This window comes from Triticum urartu, chromosome 7A, assembly GCF_056163025.1.
Source record: "Triticum urartu cultivar PI428250 chromosome 7A, HENAU_Tu73, whole genome shotgun sequence".
NCBI classification, from domain to species: domain Eukaryota; kingdom Viridiplantae; phylum Streptophyta; class Magnoliopsida; order Poales; family Poaceae; genus Triticum; species Triticum urartu.
The window spans coordinates 53,023,692-53,036,113 of NC_141879.1; the positions used below are offsets into that span (position 1 = coordinate 53,023,692).

Below are 12,422 nucleotides of genomic sequence, written 5' to 3' on the forward strand. Positions count from 1 at the left end.
ATGAGCGTGGTGCTTGGTTCTGATAAGGTTTGTACTATGTTATTTTGTGTTTTCTATTGTAACTTCATGAAAGTTACTGAGAGAAAATACAGACTTTCTGTTTTTCATTGCTCACGTTGTTTTGAAAAAAATGTGTAGGATACACTTTCTTGTGAGAATGCTCTTGAAAACATTGGTAGTAGCAGTGGTGATTCTGATGAGGATGATGATGATAGTGTTTCGAAAGAAGAAGAGTATATGTTTCCAACGCCAGATGAAATAGAGAAGACAAATGTGCCTCAAGTTGGGAAGGTGTTCAGTACTCTGGATGCTGCTAAAAGGTTTGTTAATGTATATGCTCTGACCAATGGATTCGGAATAAAGAAAGGAAGAAACCACAAGAATAGAAAGATATCTTTTGTTTGCAACAAGAGCAGGAAGACTGTGTTGACATATACAGGAGCAAGAAAAAGGAGAAGAAATGTTCTTCAAAGAACGAACTGCCAAATGCATGTTACAGTCTGCTTGGAAGATGGGAAATGGCACATTCAATCCCAAGATTTGAAGCATAACCATGAGTTGGTTTCTTCTCCATCTCTAACACAGTTGTTACTTAGTCATAGAAGTATGAATGATGCTGAGAAGTTATTGTCCAGGCTGCTACAGGAACACAGAATAAAACCTAGGAAAATAATGAGCATATTTAGGAAGCTGTGTGGTGGAAAATTTGGGGATATAACTTTTGATGTGAAGAAACTTGACAATTTGAAGCAAGATGACCGTGAGAAGAGAAGAAACACAGATATAGAACACACTTTGGAATATATTGAGATGTTGCAAGTTGATAAGCCTGGTTTTGTATACAAAGCACAGAGAGATTCTTCCAATTCCATCCTTAGTTTGTTTTGGACAGATTCAAGGTCGAGGCTGGATTACCTGTTGTATGGAGATATTATTTCGTTTGACACAACGTTCAACACGAACAAATATAACATGCCTTTTGCGCCAATAATAGGAGTTAATGGCCACTCAAAAACAATTGTCTTTGGCTGGGCTCTTTTGCAAGATGAAACAACAGATACTTTCAAGTGGCTATTTGAGACATTTGTTGAAGTGATGGGGGGAAAGAAGCCAGGAGTTGTGCTCACCGATCAAGATGCTGCTATGAAAAAGGCAGTTCCAAAGGTGTTCCCAGATGCATTGCACAGATTTTTTATTTGGCATGTTTGGAGGAAAGCAAGGGAGAATCTGAAAGTATACTTTCATTTGAAGAAAGGCATGGAGAAGGACCTGGATGAATGTATCATGCAGTCATTGACGGTACAGGAGTTTGAAACCAAATGGCAGGAAATGCTGGAGAAGCACAGTTGTGCGAAACATGCTCACATCAAGCGGATGTGGGAGAATAGGCAGTACTTTGTTCCTGCTTACTACCAAAGAGTGTTCTGTCCTTTCACTAGATCAACAAGTAGAAGTGAGAGTTTCAACTCTAACTTTAAAGATTATGTTTTGAGGAAAGACACAATTGAAACATTTATCCGTCAATATGAATTGTTCCAAGAGAGTGTGATACATATAGAAAACAAAGATAGGTTCTTATCTAATGAGAAAGTTCCTATTATGTGGGGATATCAGTGGTTTGAACGGCATGCAGCTGAGATATATACTAGAGCAATATACACCAAGTTCCTGACAGAGATGATGAATGCCACTGCTTTTGGAGTGAGAGAGATTGAGAAAGATAAAAAATATGAACTTAAAAGAAACTTTGAGTATGAGAACCCAGAATTTGACAGGGAGATATTCACTGTGCATGTAGACCGAGCTGCTGAGCAGTTTGACTGTGAATGTGGAAAGTTTGAAAGGGATGGAATTTTATGCTGCCACATTCTAAGACTGTTTACTCAGTTTGATTACCTCAAGATACCAGAAAGGTATATAGTGGCAAGGTGGACAAGAGAATTCAGAGAAATTCAGCTAAGGAAGCACAAGATTGATCTTCTTGGTGCACAAAGCGAAGACCAGTCACACGATGCCATGCGATATGCAATTGTAATGAATACTGTTCAGACATTAGTCATGATTCTGGGTACTGTCAAGAATTATTAGATGCAGTCAAGACTGTCCATAACAAGTATCTTGCTGGGAGAGAAGAAACAGAAGGGAACCAAAAAGCAAATGAGAATGAAACGAACAGAAATAGTGACAAGGGCCTAAAAGATCCTACTGTTAAAAAGAACAAGTCTGTCAACAAAGGGAATAGAATGAAGCCTCGTTCAGAAATTGAAGCTCAAAAAGTGTGCTGCGCGAAAGAGAAAAAAATTCAATATGAACGTGTGAGTACTAGTGCCTAAAAACGATAAAGAATAGTTATTGTTGAGATACTCTCAGGTTGAAGTTGCTATGCTGGATATAAGAATAGTGGCTATTTTTGTAGGCTATAGAATACTTTGTGGTATTACTTTATTTTAGGGATATATTCAACAAAACATTATTTCTTGCTGTAATTGGAAATGGTGTTCTTATTGGTTTTTGAAAATATTAGTGTGAGGAATAGTAAACGGCTCACTATTTGTGTTTAGAAACAAAAACAATTACTCGTTGCATTTGTGATGTATGAGGTATTGTTTTTTGTTTCATACTCAAGATGTTGTAGTTGAATTTAGACATGAATATACATTTTGGTTTGGGAAAAATTTGTTTTCGGAGAAACAAAATTGAGGAAAATAGTGAGACATGAAGAAGTGCATATTTGTTTTTCAAACTAAAGGGTAGTAAAAAAGAAAAGTTTGTGTTCAAACAAGAAGAATTTGCATATTTTTTTAAGTTTAATCCAGCATTATTATCTTGAGTTTGGATTCAAGTGATAAAAAATTCAGTTTTAGTGAAGTATTTTTCAAATTTGTATTTTAGTTAAATAAAATTATAATATTTTAAAGTAAGGATTAATTTGGTTTATAATACAAATAAAACCTTTCATTACGCTTATGTGGGCGTAGAAATTGTGTTTTGAATCCAATTTGAATATTGGATAATTGAATTATAGAAACAACTGAAGTACAGTGAATTAATCTGAGTTTCCATGAATTCAATTTGATTAGTGTGAATTAAAAATAGAAACAACCGAACTACTTTAGAAAACTTGAAACAACATAACTACTTTGATTACAAATTTGAAGAAATGAATTTCCTTTGTGCGAACTAAATTTTTAATCCAAATTATATAAAACTAATTTAATGAACTAAATTTTGAATGCAAATTATATAAAATTCAATGAACTGAATTAGATGGTGTTTTTTAGTGAACTGAATGTGAATCTTATGAACTAAAATTATGATTTAATGAACCGAATTCTAATTTGACTGTTCATGAACTTTTCTTTGATTCGATTGAACTATTTTTTTTCCATGAACAAATTTAGATGAATTTGAATTCAGTGAACTAAACTTTTAGATTATGATGAGTATTGAAGTGAACTAAATATGAGTCTAGTGAACTAAAAATATGATTTGATGAACTAAATTTGAACTTGGTGAACTAGATTATTGGTGTTGTAGAACAGAATACAGATTTGGTTCATTATAGTATGACTGTTCATGAACAAATTTTGAATTCGATTGAACAACTTTTATTTCCCATGAAATATAATAAAATAAAAAACAACTAACAGGGTTTTCATTGCAAATTTCATGAACTAAATTTTTAATCCAAATTATATAAAACTAATTTAATGAACTAGGGTGGTGAACTAATTTAACAAAATTATAATAAAAACTTGAATCCATATGAACTAATTTTGATGAACTGAATTTGAATTCAGTGAACTAAATTTGAATTCAGTGAACTAAATTTGAGATTATGACGAGTATATCAAGTGAACTGAATATGAATCTAGTGAACTAAAATTATGATTTGATGAACCGAATTTGAACTTGGTGAATTGAATTATCAACATATAATTTGGTTTTTTAAAAAAAGTTCACTAAAATAAAAAACAACTGGCCTGGTTTTTCAATACAGAGATCATGAATTGAATTAGATTTGCGTGAACTAAAAACTTGAATCTAGATGAACTAATTTTGATGAACTGAATTTGAATTCAGTGAACTAAACTTTGAGATTTTGATGAGTATTGAAGTGAACTAAATATGAGTCTAGTGAACTAAAATTATGATTTGATGAACTAAAATTGAACTTGGTGAACTAGATTTGCGTGAACTAAAAACTTGAATCCAGGTGAACTAATTTAGATGAACTGAATTTGAATTCTGTTAACTAAACTTTGAGATTATGATGAGTATTGAAATGAACTAAATATGAGTCTAGTGAACTAAAATTATGATTTGATGAACTAAATTTTAACTTGTTGAACTAGATTTGGGTGAATTAAAAACTTGAATCCAGGTGAACATATTTTAATGAACTGAATTAGATGGTGTTTTTTAGTGAACTAAACTTTAAGATTATGATGAGAATTGTGGTGAACTGAATGTGAATCTAGTGAACTAGAATTATGATTTGATGAACCCAATTTGAACTTGGTGAACTGAATTATCAATGTATAATTTGGTTTTTTTAAAAAAAAGTTCACTAAAATAAAAAACAACTGGCCTGGTTTTTCAATACAGAAATCATGAATTGAATTAGATTTGCGTGAACTAAAAACTTGAATCCAGATGAACTAATTTTGATGAACTGAATTTGGATTCAGTGAACTAAATTTGAGATTATGACGAGTATATCAAGTGAATTGAATATGAATCTAGTGAACTAAAATTATGATTTGATGAACCAAATTTGAACCTGGTGTCGGTGTACTAGAGTAGGGGTACCCTAGTATCCCGAACTTGTGCACGGGCAGTCGCAGCATCCCGCGGCAAGGCTTGGCGGGTGACCGCCAAGGTCCTCCGTGGTTCCTTTGGAGCCATTCAAGAACAAAGTATCCAAGTCAAGGAGACAAGACCCCGGAAAGAGGAGCTTGCCGGGAAGGCTAGCAAAAGCATCCCAAGACCCCGGCAAGAGGAGCTTGCCGGGAAGGCCACCCAAGGCATTTTAAGGAACTTGCCGCGGCGCGCCTCGCGTCCCGGCAAGGCCCGGTGAGCGACAAGCTCCCGGGCGCGACAAGACAACGACAGCGGCAAGGCGCTTGCCGCGGCAAGCCACCTCTCTGGGCCCGCGCTCCAGCACATCCACCAACGTGTCGCTCTGGGGCCCTTCCAGGCGTACGTGGCGGGAGGCTGTGCAGCCAGTGGCGCGCGGTGGCAAGCGGCGCTGACAAGATCGCCATCATGGCGAACGGTGGCGTCCCTGGCGGTCCCTTCATGCACTGTTTAGGCGACACAAACGGGCATTTAAGGCCCTTGTCCCCTGCCGTCAGGGTTAGGTATGGTACACTGTAGCAGGTAGCTGTGCCTACCACAGCACCTTTCCATTTTTTCCCTTTACCTCTGTTGCCACCTGTCGGTAACCCCTTGAGCATATAAAAGGAGGCCCGTGTGCAACGTAGGAGAAAGGGGGGGGGCTAGTTCGAGAACACTCACGCTCGGTCCCGTTAGCTGCTGAAGCGTACTGTAGAACTCCGCGCTCCCGAGCTAGAAATCAATACATACCACAAAGCAGGAGTAGGGTTTTCCGCATCCGTGCGGCCCGAACCTGGGTAAATCGCTCGCGTGTATCGCCTCGATTTGCTCTTTGCACGATCTCCGCCCCCGCCGAATCGAAAGGGATCCGGTCCGCCGGTCCCATAGGTGCCCGTGGATCAGTACCCCGACATCTTTGGCGCGCCAGGTAGGGGGCGTCGAAGTTGTGTGAACCAGATCCGGCGTTCTCGCGAGCTAGATCTTCATCATCTTCATCAACATGTCGCCGAAGAAGAAGGTTTCGGAGGCGGCTGCTCCGTCCGCGCCGAACCCACCATCACCGGACCAAACGGCCGATGGGGCAGGCGCCGGCGGAAGAACGCGCGTCGACGAGGGAGCTCACGGTGCTGCCAGGTCCAAGGACAAGGCTGCGCTGCCCATCGGCGGCGTAGCCGGCTCCCACAACGACCGGGCGCACTCCAAGACCTCGGCGTCCGTACATGCACCGCGCCCGTCTCAGGAGGCGCGGGAGCGGCAGCGTCATGGTACTCACGGTACCATGCGTTTGCTAGACCAAGATCGAGCTGGTGGATCTCGGAGCGCTCAAGACCACCATGCACGCCAACATGCTGGCGCGAGCGAGACACGGTCGCCTGGACGGGATACTGCTCCTTCTAACGTGGTTAGAAGTCCGAGCATATCCCGCTCCTCGCACCGTTCGCCACCACCACCCGCCACTGCAGCAGAAGCTTTGGCGCGAGCTCAGTTGCTCCTAGACTACCCTCCAACGGCGGACAAGATCGACGATTGGAGGGCCACCATCCAGAGTCTCATCGGCTTCGCCAACGGCGACACTCCGCGGCAGCCGAGCACGTCGCAGCCGCAGCGAGTCAGCCAGGCACGAGCCGGTGGCGACAAGACCGTTGGGGGTGCAACCTCTGTGCACTCTCCGCCCCGAAGGCCAAGATCGCCGACTCGCCGGATCCACCTCGACAGCGACTCCACCGTGTCGTCAGATCCGCGAGCTCGTCGCGATCAGCGCCAAGTTCTTCAAGAACACAACAAGAAGACGCTCGTACTCGCATCGAGCGCCGAAGAGAAGCGCGATGTCAATCAGACCAGCGCGCTGGGCCCTCTGTTGACATGCATGCGCCAGGGGAACCAGGCGACTTGCCGTACGCGGTAGGTTGCCCTGCGAACTCGTGAGCTGCGGCAAGTCCAGTGGCCCAGCACGAAGAATTTTAAACCAGATGTACCAGAGAAGTACGACGGCAAGACGCATCCGTCGGAGTTCCTCAGCATCTACACCATCGCGGTGCAGGCTGCTGGGGGGCGGGACGACAAGATCCTTGCCAACTACTTCCCGTTGGTGCTCAAGCCCAACGTCAGGTCCTGGCTCATGCACTTGCCGGACAACTCCATATCCTCCTGGGCAGACCTATGCCATCAGTTTGTCGGCGCCTTTACAGGCGGCCACAAACCTCATGGCCAAGAGAGTGACCTTCATCTACTCGCCCAGAAGGAAGGAGAGCCTCTGCGCAAGTACATTCAGAGATTCAGCCGTGTGCAGCACAACATCCCAGATGTCCACCCTGCCGCGGTTATCAGCGCGTTCCATCAGAACGTGCGTAACCGCAGGGTGCGGGAGGAGATGGCGATGTGCAAGATCAGAGACGTCAGCGAGCTGTATGCCCTCGCCGACAAGTGTGCACGTGCTGAGGAAGGGAGGAAACTCCTCGGAGAGAATGTAGGAGCAGGAGGATCTGATACTGAGGATGCTGCCCCAGCAAAGAAAAACCGGCGGCGGAACAGGAAGAAGAAAGGCAAAGAGGTGCTAGTCATTGAGCAGTCCGGCAATGAAGGTGGCGCCTAGAAAGCCAAGGTTGGTAGCTCCGGCAAGGAGGTTGCCGCGTGCACCAACTGTCAGGCTGTGGCGGTCGCCGACAAGCAGGACGGCACCAACAAGCAATACTGCAAGATTCACCGCACCAAGGGCCATGACCTCCAGAGCTGCAAGAAGGTCGAGCAGCTTGTCCAGCAGCAAAAGGCTGAGTACGAGCGACGCGACAAGGAGAGGGCCCAAGGAGGTGCTGGAGAATCCGGCAAGAAGCGTGCCGGCCGGGGAGGGCGCCGCGGCAAGGCCAAGCAGCGGCAAGGAGATAGACCTCCCCGCGGCCGCGACAACGATGAAGAAGACATGGATGGTGTTGAGACCAGTGAGCAGAAGTTTCAGAAAGCCACAGAGGTCCTGTGCGTTGACGGCGGTGCCTCTCTGCATACTTCACACCGCCAACTCAAGCAGTGGGTGCGGGAAGTCAATGCAGCGGAACCACCTGTCGAATCGCGCAAACTTCTGAAATGGTCCAGCACGCCTATCATCTTTGACATTGAGGACCACCCTGATCGCACAACTGCGGTCGGGTGTTTGCCGATGTTGGTTTCACCAACTATCCGCAACCTCAAGGTCACCAAGATGCTAGTTGACGGCGGGGCCGGCTTGAACCTGATCTCCTCCGCTCTACTCCAAAAACTCCAGATCCCTGACAGCGAGCTCGAAGAGACCGGCACATTCCAAGGAATCAATCCGGGAAGGAGCGGGCCGAAGGGGAAGATCACGCTGCCAGTAACATTTGGCAGCGAGCTGAACTTCAGGACTGAGAGGGTCACATTCGACGTTGCCGATATTCCATTACCTTATAATGGGATACTTGGCTGTCCAGCACTCGCCAAGTTCATGGCAGCCTCTCATTACGCATATAATATGCTGAAGATGCCAGGCCCGATAAGCGTCATCTCTGTCCCCGGCGACAAGAAGGATGCTCTTATCTGTGCCGACAAGATCTACCGGGAAGCGGCAGCCGCAGCAGATCGCAAGCCACTTGCCGCTGAAGCTCCCGGGGGGAAGAAGACCAAGTCCGGCAAGAGTTCTGATGCCCACTCCGGCAAGCGCACCTCTTCGGAGTGCTGCGCTGCCGTCGAGGACGCACCATCGAGCTCCACCGGCAAGTGTAAGAAGATGATGGCAGCTCCGCCAGAGACGAAGAAGGTGTCCGCCAAGGAGGATGGCACTGGTGGTACCTTCACCATCAGTGCCACTCTCGATCCTAAATAGGAAAGCGCGCTCGTTGCTTTCCTGCGGGCGAATGTCGACGTGTTTGGTGGCAACCGTCTGACATCCCCGGTGTTCCCAGGAAAGTGATTGAGCACCACATTGCCGTTTGTCCTCATGCGTGGCCCGTCAAGCAGAAGGTCAGGAAGCAGGCAGTTGAGCGCCAAGAGTTCATTGCAGAAGAGATCAAGAAGCTGGAAGCAGCATGCCTTGTCAGAGGAGTGCTCCATCCCACGTGGTCGGCCAATCCTGTAGTCGTGCGCAAGGCAAATGGGAAATTGAGACTTTGTATCGATTTTACCGATGTTAACAAAGCTTGTCCCAAAGACCCATTTCCTTTGCCGCGCATTGACCAGATTGTTGACTCCACAGCCGGATGTGATTTGCTTTCATTTCTTGACGCATACTCAGGATATCATCAGATCTTCATGGCAGAAGAAGACGAGGAGAAGACCACATTTATTACTCCATGTGGCATGTACTGTTTTGTACGGATGCCTTTCGGATTAAAAAATGCTGGTTCAACATTTGCAAGAGTAGTCCATGTCGCTCTTGAGCCACAAATACACAGAAATGTGGAAGCATACATGGATGATATAGTGGTCAAGAGCAAGGACAGAGCAACCCTGATTCAAGATTTAGACGAGACCTTTGCAAATCTGCGCAAGATCAGCCTCAAGCTCAACCCATAGAAGTGTGTGTTTGGAGTTCCCTCCGGCAAGCTTCTCGGGTTCTTTGTGTCTCAATGGGGAATTGAAGCTAATCCCGACAAGATCAAGGCCATTGAGCAGATTGAAGCACCAAAGCGCGTCAAGGATGTACAAAGACTTGCCGGTTGCGTGGCTGCTCTCAGCAGGTTTATCTCTCGGTCTGCTGAGCGCGCCCTGCCGTTTTTCAAATTATTGAAAAAGGCAGGTCCAATGAAATGGACTCCGGAAGCGGAGGCTGCGCTGCGGGACTTGAAGAAATACTTGTCCTCCCCTCCAATACTTGTCGCACCTAAGCCACAAGAGAAGTTGCTGCTGTATATAGCGGCGACCAATCAAGTGGTTAGTGCTGCGTTAGTAGCAGAGAGGGAGGTAGATGACGAGCCAGCAACCACGGCAAGCGCATCCAGCGACAAGCAAGGGGCTTCCCCGGCAAGCTCTGGTCCCGACAAAGATGGATCTGCGCAGATGCACGAGGAGACACAGAAGAAGATGGTGCAGCGCCCAGTTTACTTTGTCAGTTCCCTTCTGCAGGGGCTAGGTCAAGGTACTCTGGCATGCAGAAATTGCTTTTCGGCCTTCTCATGGCCTCGAGAAAGCTGCGCCATTACTTCCAAGCACATGAGATCACAGTTGTCACTCGCTTTCCGTTGAAGAGGATACTACAGAATCCAGAAGCGACAGGCAGGATTGTTGAGTGGGCACTGGAACTGTCAAGCTTTGGCCTCAAGTTTGAGAGCACTTCAACTATCCAGAGCAGAGCATTGGCAGAATTCATAGCAGAATGGACGCCAACACCAGATGAAGAAATTCCAAAAACGAGCATCCCCGACAAGGAAGTAAGCAAAGAGTGGCTGATGTACTTTGATGGTGCCTTTTCGCTGCAAGGCGCCGGCGCTGGCGTGCTGCTTGTCGCACCCACCGGAGAGCACCTCAAGTACGTAGTCCAGATGCACTTTCCCAAGGAGCAAGCAACAAACAATACTGCAGAGTATGAAGGCTTGCTTGCCGGTCTCAGGATCGCGGCAGACCTTGGGATCAAGAAGCTCATTATTAGGGGTGACTCACAGCTCGTCGTCCGCCAAGTAAACAAGAATTATCAGAGTCCGTTGATGGAAGCTTACGTTGACAAAGTGAGAAAGCTAGAAGAGCACTTTGAGGGCCTGCAGATGGAGCATGTTCCAAGAGCTCAGAACGCCATTGCAGATGGCCTGTCAAAGTGCGCCGCACTTAAGTTACCTGTGGAACCAGGGATCTTTGTGCTCAAGCTGACTCAGCCGTCCGTAACGCCATCAACTGGACAGAACAAAAAGAGGAAGTTGATTTCTGGTGACTATTTGCCGGCAGAGCTTCCCGAAGCCGCCGCCAAGAAGGTCCCTAAGATCAACGCCAAGAGCGCTGAGGAGCAGTCTGCTCCGGCAAGCCCTAGGGTTTGTTCCGTTGAAGCAGAAGCTCCCGACAAGTTTTGCTCCGGCAAGCTTGCCGGGGAACGTCACGCTCCGGCAGACCCGCGGGTTCTCGCCGTAGAAGCGGACATTCCCGCAGCCGCAGATTTGCCTTTAGTCCTTGTTGTCGAGCCACAAGCTCCAGCATGGGCGCAGCAGATTGTCCGTTTCCTTCAGACAGGAGAACTTCCCGAAGAGCAAGAAGAAGCGGAGAGAGTAGCCCGGCAGTCAAGTATGTACCAGTTTGTCGACAAGACACTGTACAGAAGAAGACTCAACGGTGTGAAATTGAAGTGTATTCACCGGGAAGACGGACAAAAGCTGTTGGCAGAGATACATGGAGGCATATGTGGTCACCACATTGGCGCAAGAGCACTTGTCGGCAAAGCATTCCGGCAAGGTTTCTTCTGGCCAACAGCCCTCCAGGATGCAACTGCACAAGTAACCAAGTGTGAAGCGTGCCAGTTCCATTCCAAGCAGATACACCAACCAACTCAAGCTCTCCAGACGATCCCTTTATCCTGGCCATTTTCGGTCTGGGGGCTCGACATCCTCGGCCCTTTTCCCCGGGCTGTCGGGGGCTTTGAGTACTTGTACGTTGCAATCGACAAGTTCACAAAGTGGCCGGAAGTGGAACCAGTGAGGAAGGTGACAGCACAGTCAGCAGTCAAGTTCTTCAGGTCGATTGTTTGCCGCTTCGGGATCCCTAACAGGATAATCACCGACAACGGTACACAATTCACGAGCCGCACCTTCATGCAGTACGTCCAAGATCTTGGCGCCAAGGTCTGCTTCGCTTCTGTTGCTCACCCGAGAAGCAACGGTCAAGCGGAGAGGGCAAATGCTGAAGTGCTGCGTGGGCTCAAGACCAGAACTTTCGATAGGCTGCACAAGTGCGGAAGAAACTGGATTGAGGAGCTGCTGGTGGTTCTTTGGTCGATCAGGACGACGCCAAATCGAGCCACTGGCCAGACACCTTTCGCTCTAGTCTATGGAGCAGAGGCAGTTATCCCCACGGAACTCGTATACGGGTCACCTCGAGTGCTCGCTTATGATGAGCTTGAGCAAGAGCAGCTGCGACAAGATGACGCACTTCTCCTTGAGGAAGACCGCCTTCAGGCTGCTGTGCGAGCTGCCCGCTACCAGCAAGCTTTGCGCCGCTACCATAGCCGCAAAGTTAATGCCAGAAGTCTTGAGGAAGGCGACCTTGTTCTTCGGCGTGTTCAGTCCGCCAAGAATTCCAACAAGTTGATGCCGAAGTGGGAAGGCCCTTACCGGGTGAAACGAGTCACTAGGCCTGGCGCTGTCCGCCTTGAGACCGAAGATGCCATTCCGGTGAGCAACTCCTGGAACATTGAGCATCTTCGTAAGTTTTACCTGTAAGGCGCGGTTGCCGGAACCTGTTCCGGCAACCACCTTTTGTACAAGTCTTGCCGCTGTTGCATGTAATCCTTTGTACAAAGCCGGGCGCAGACCCCGTGCATAAATAAAGCTCATGTGCCCCGCACATTTTGTCGATTTTATGCTTTCTATTTTTTGGCATATATGATCTGACACTTTGTGCAGCACCTACTCCACGGTAAGCAATAACGAGCCGTAAAG

General features: G+C 46.8%; 1 pseudogene; it reads left to right on the forward strand.

Moving 5' to 3' along the window:
• Positions 1–12,422, forward strand: part of LOC147957643 (protein FAR1-RELATED SEQUENCE 5-like) — a 37,094-nt pseudogene continuing 24,672 nt past the window's right edge.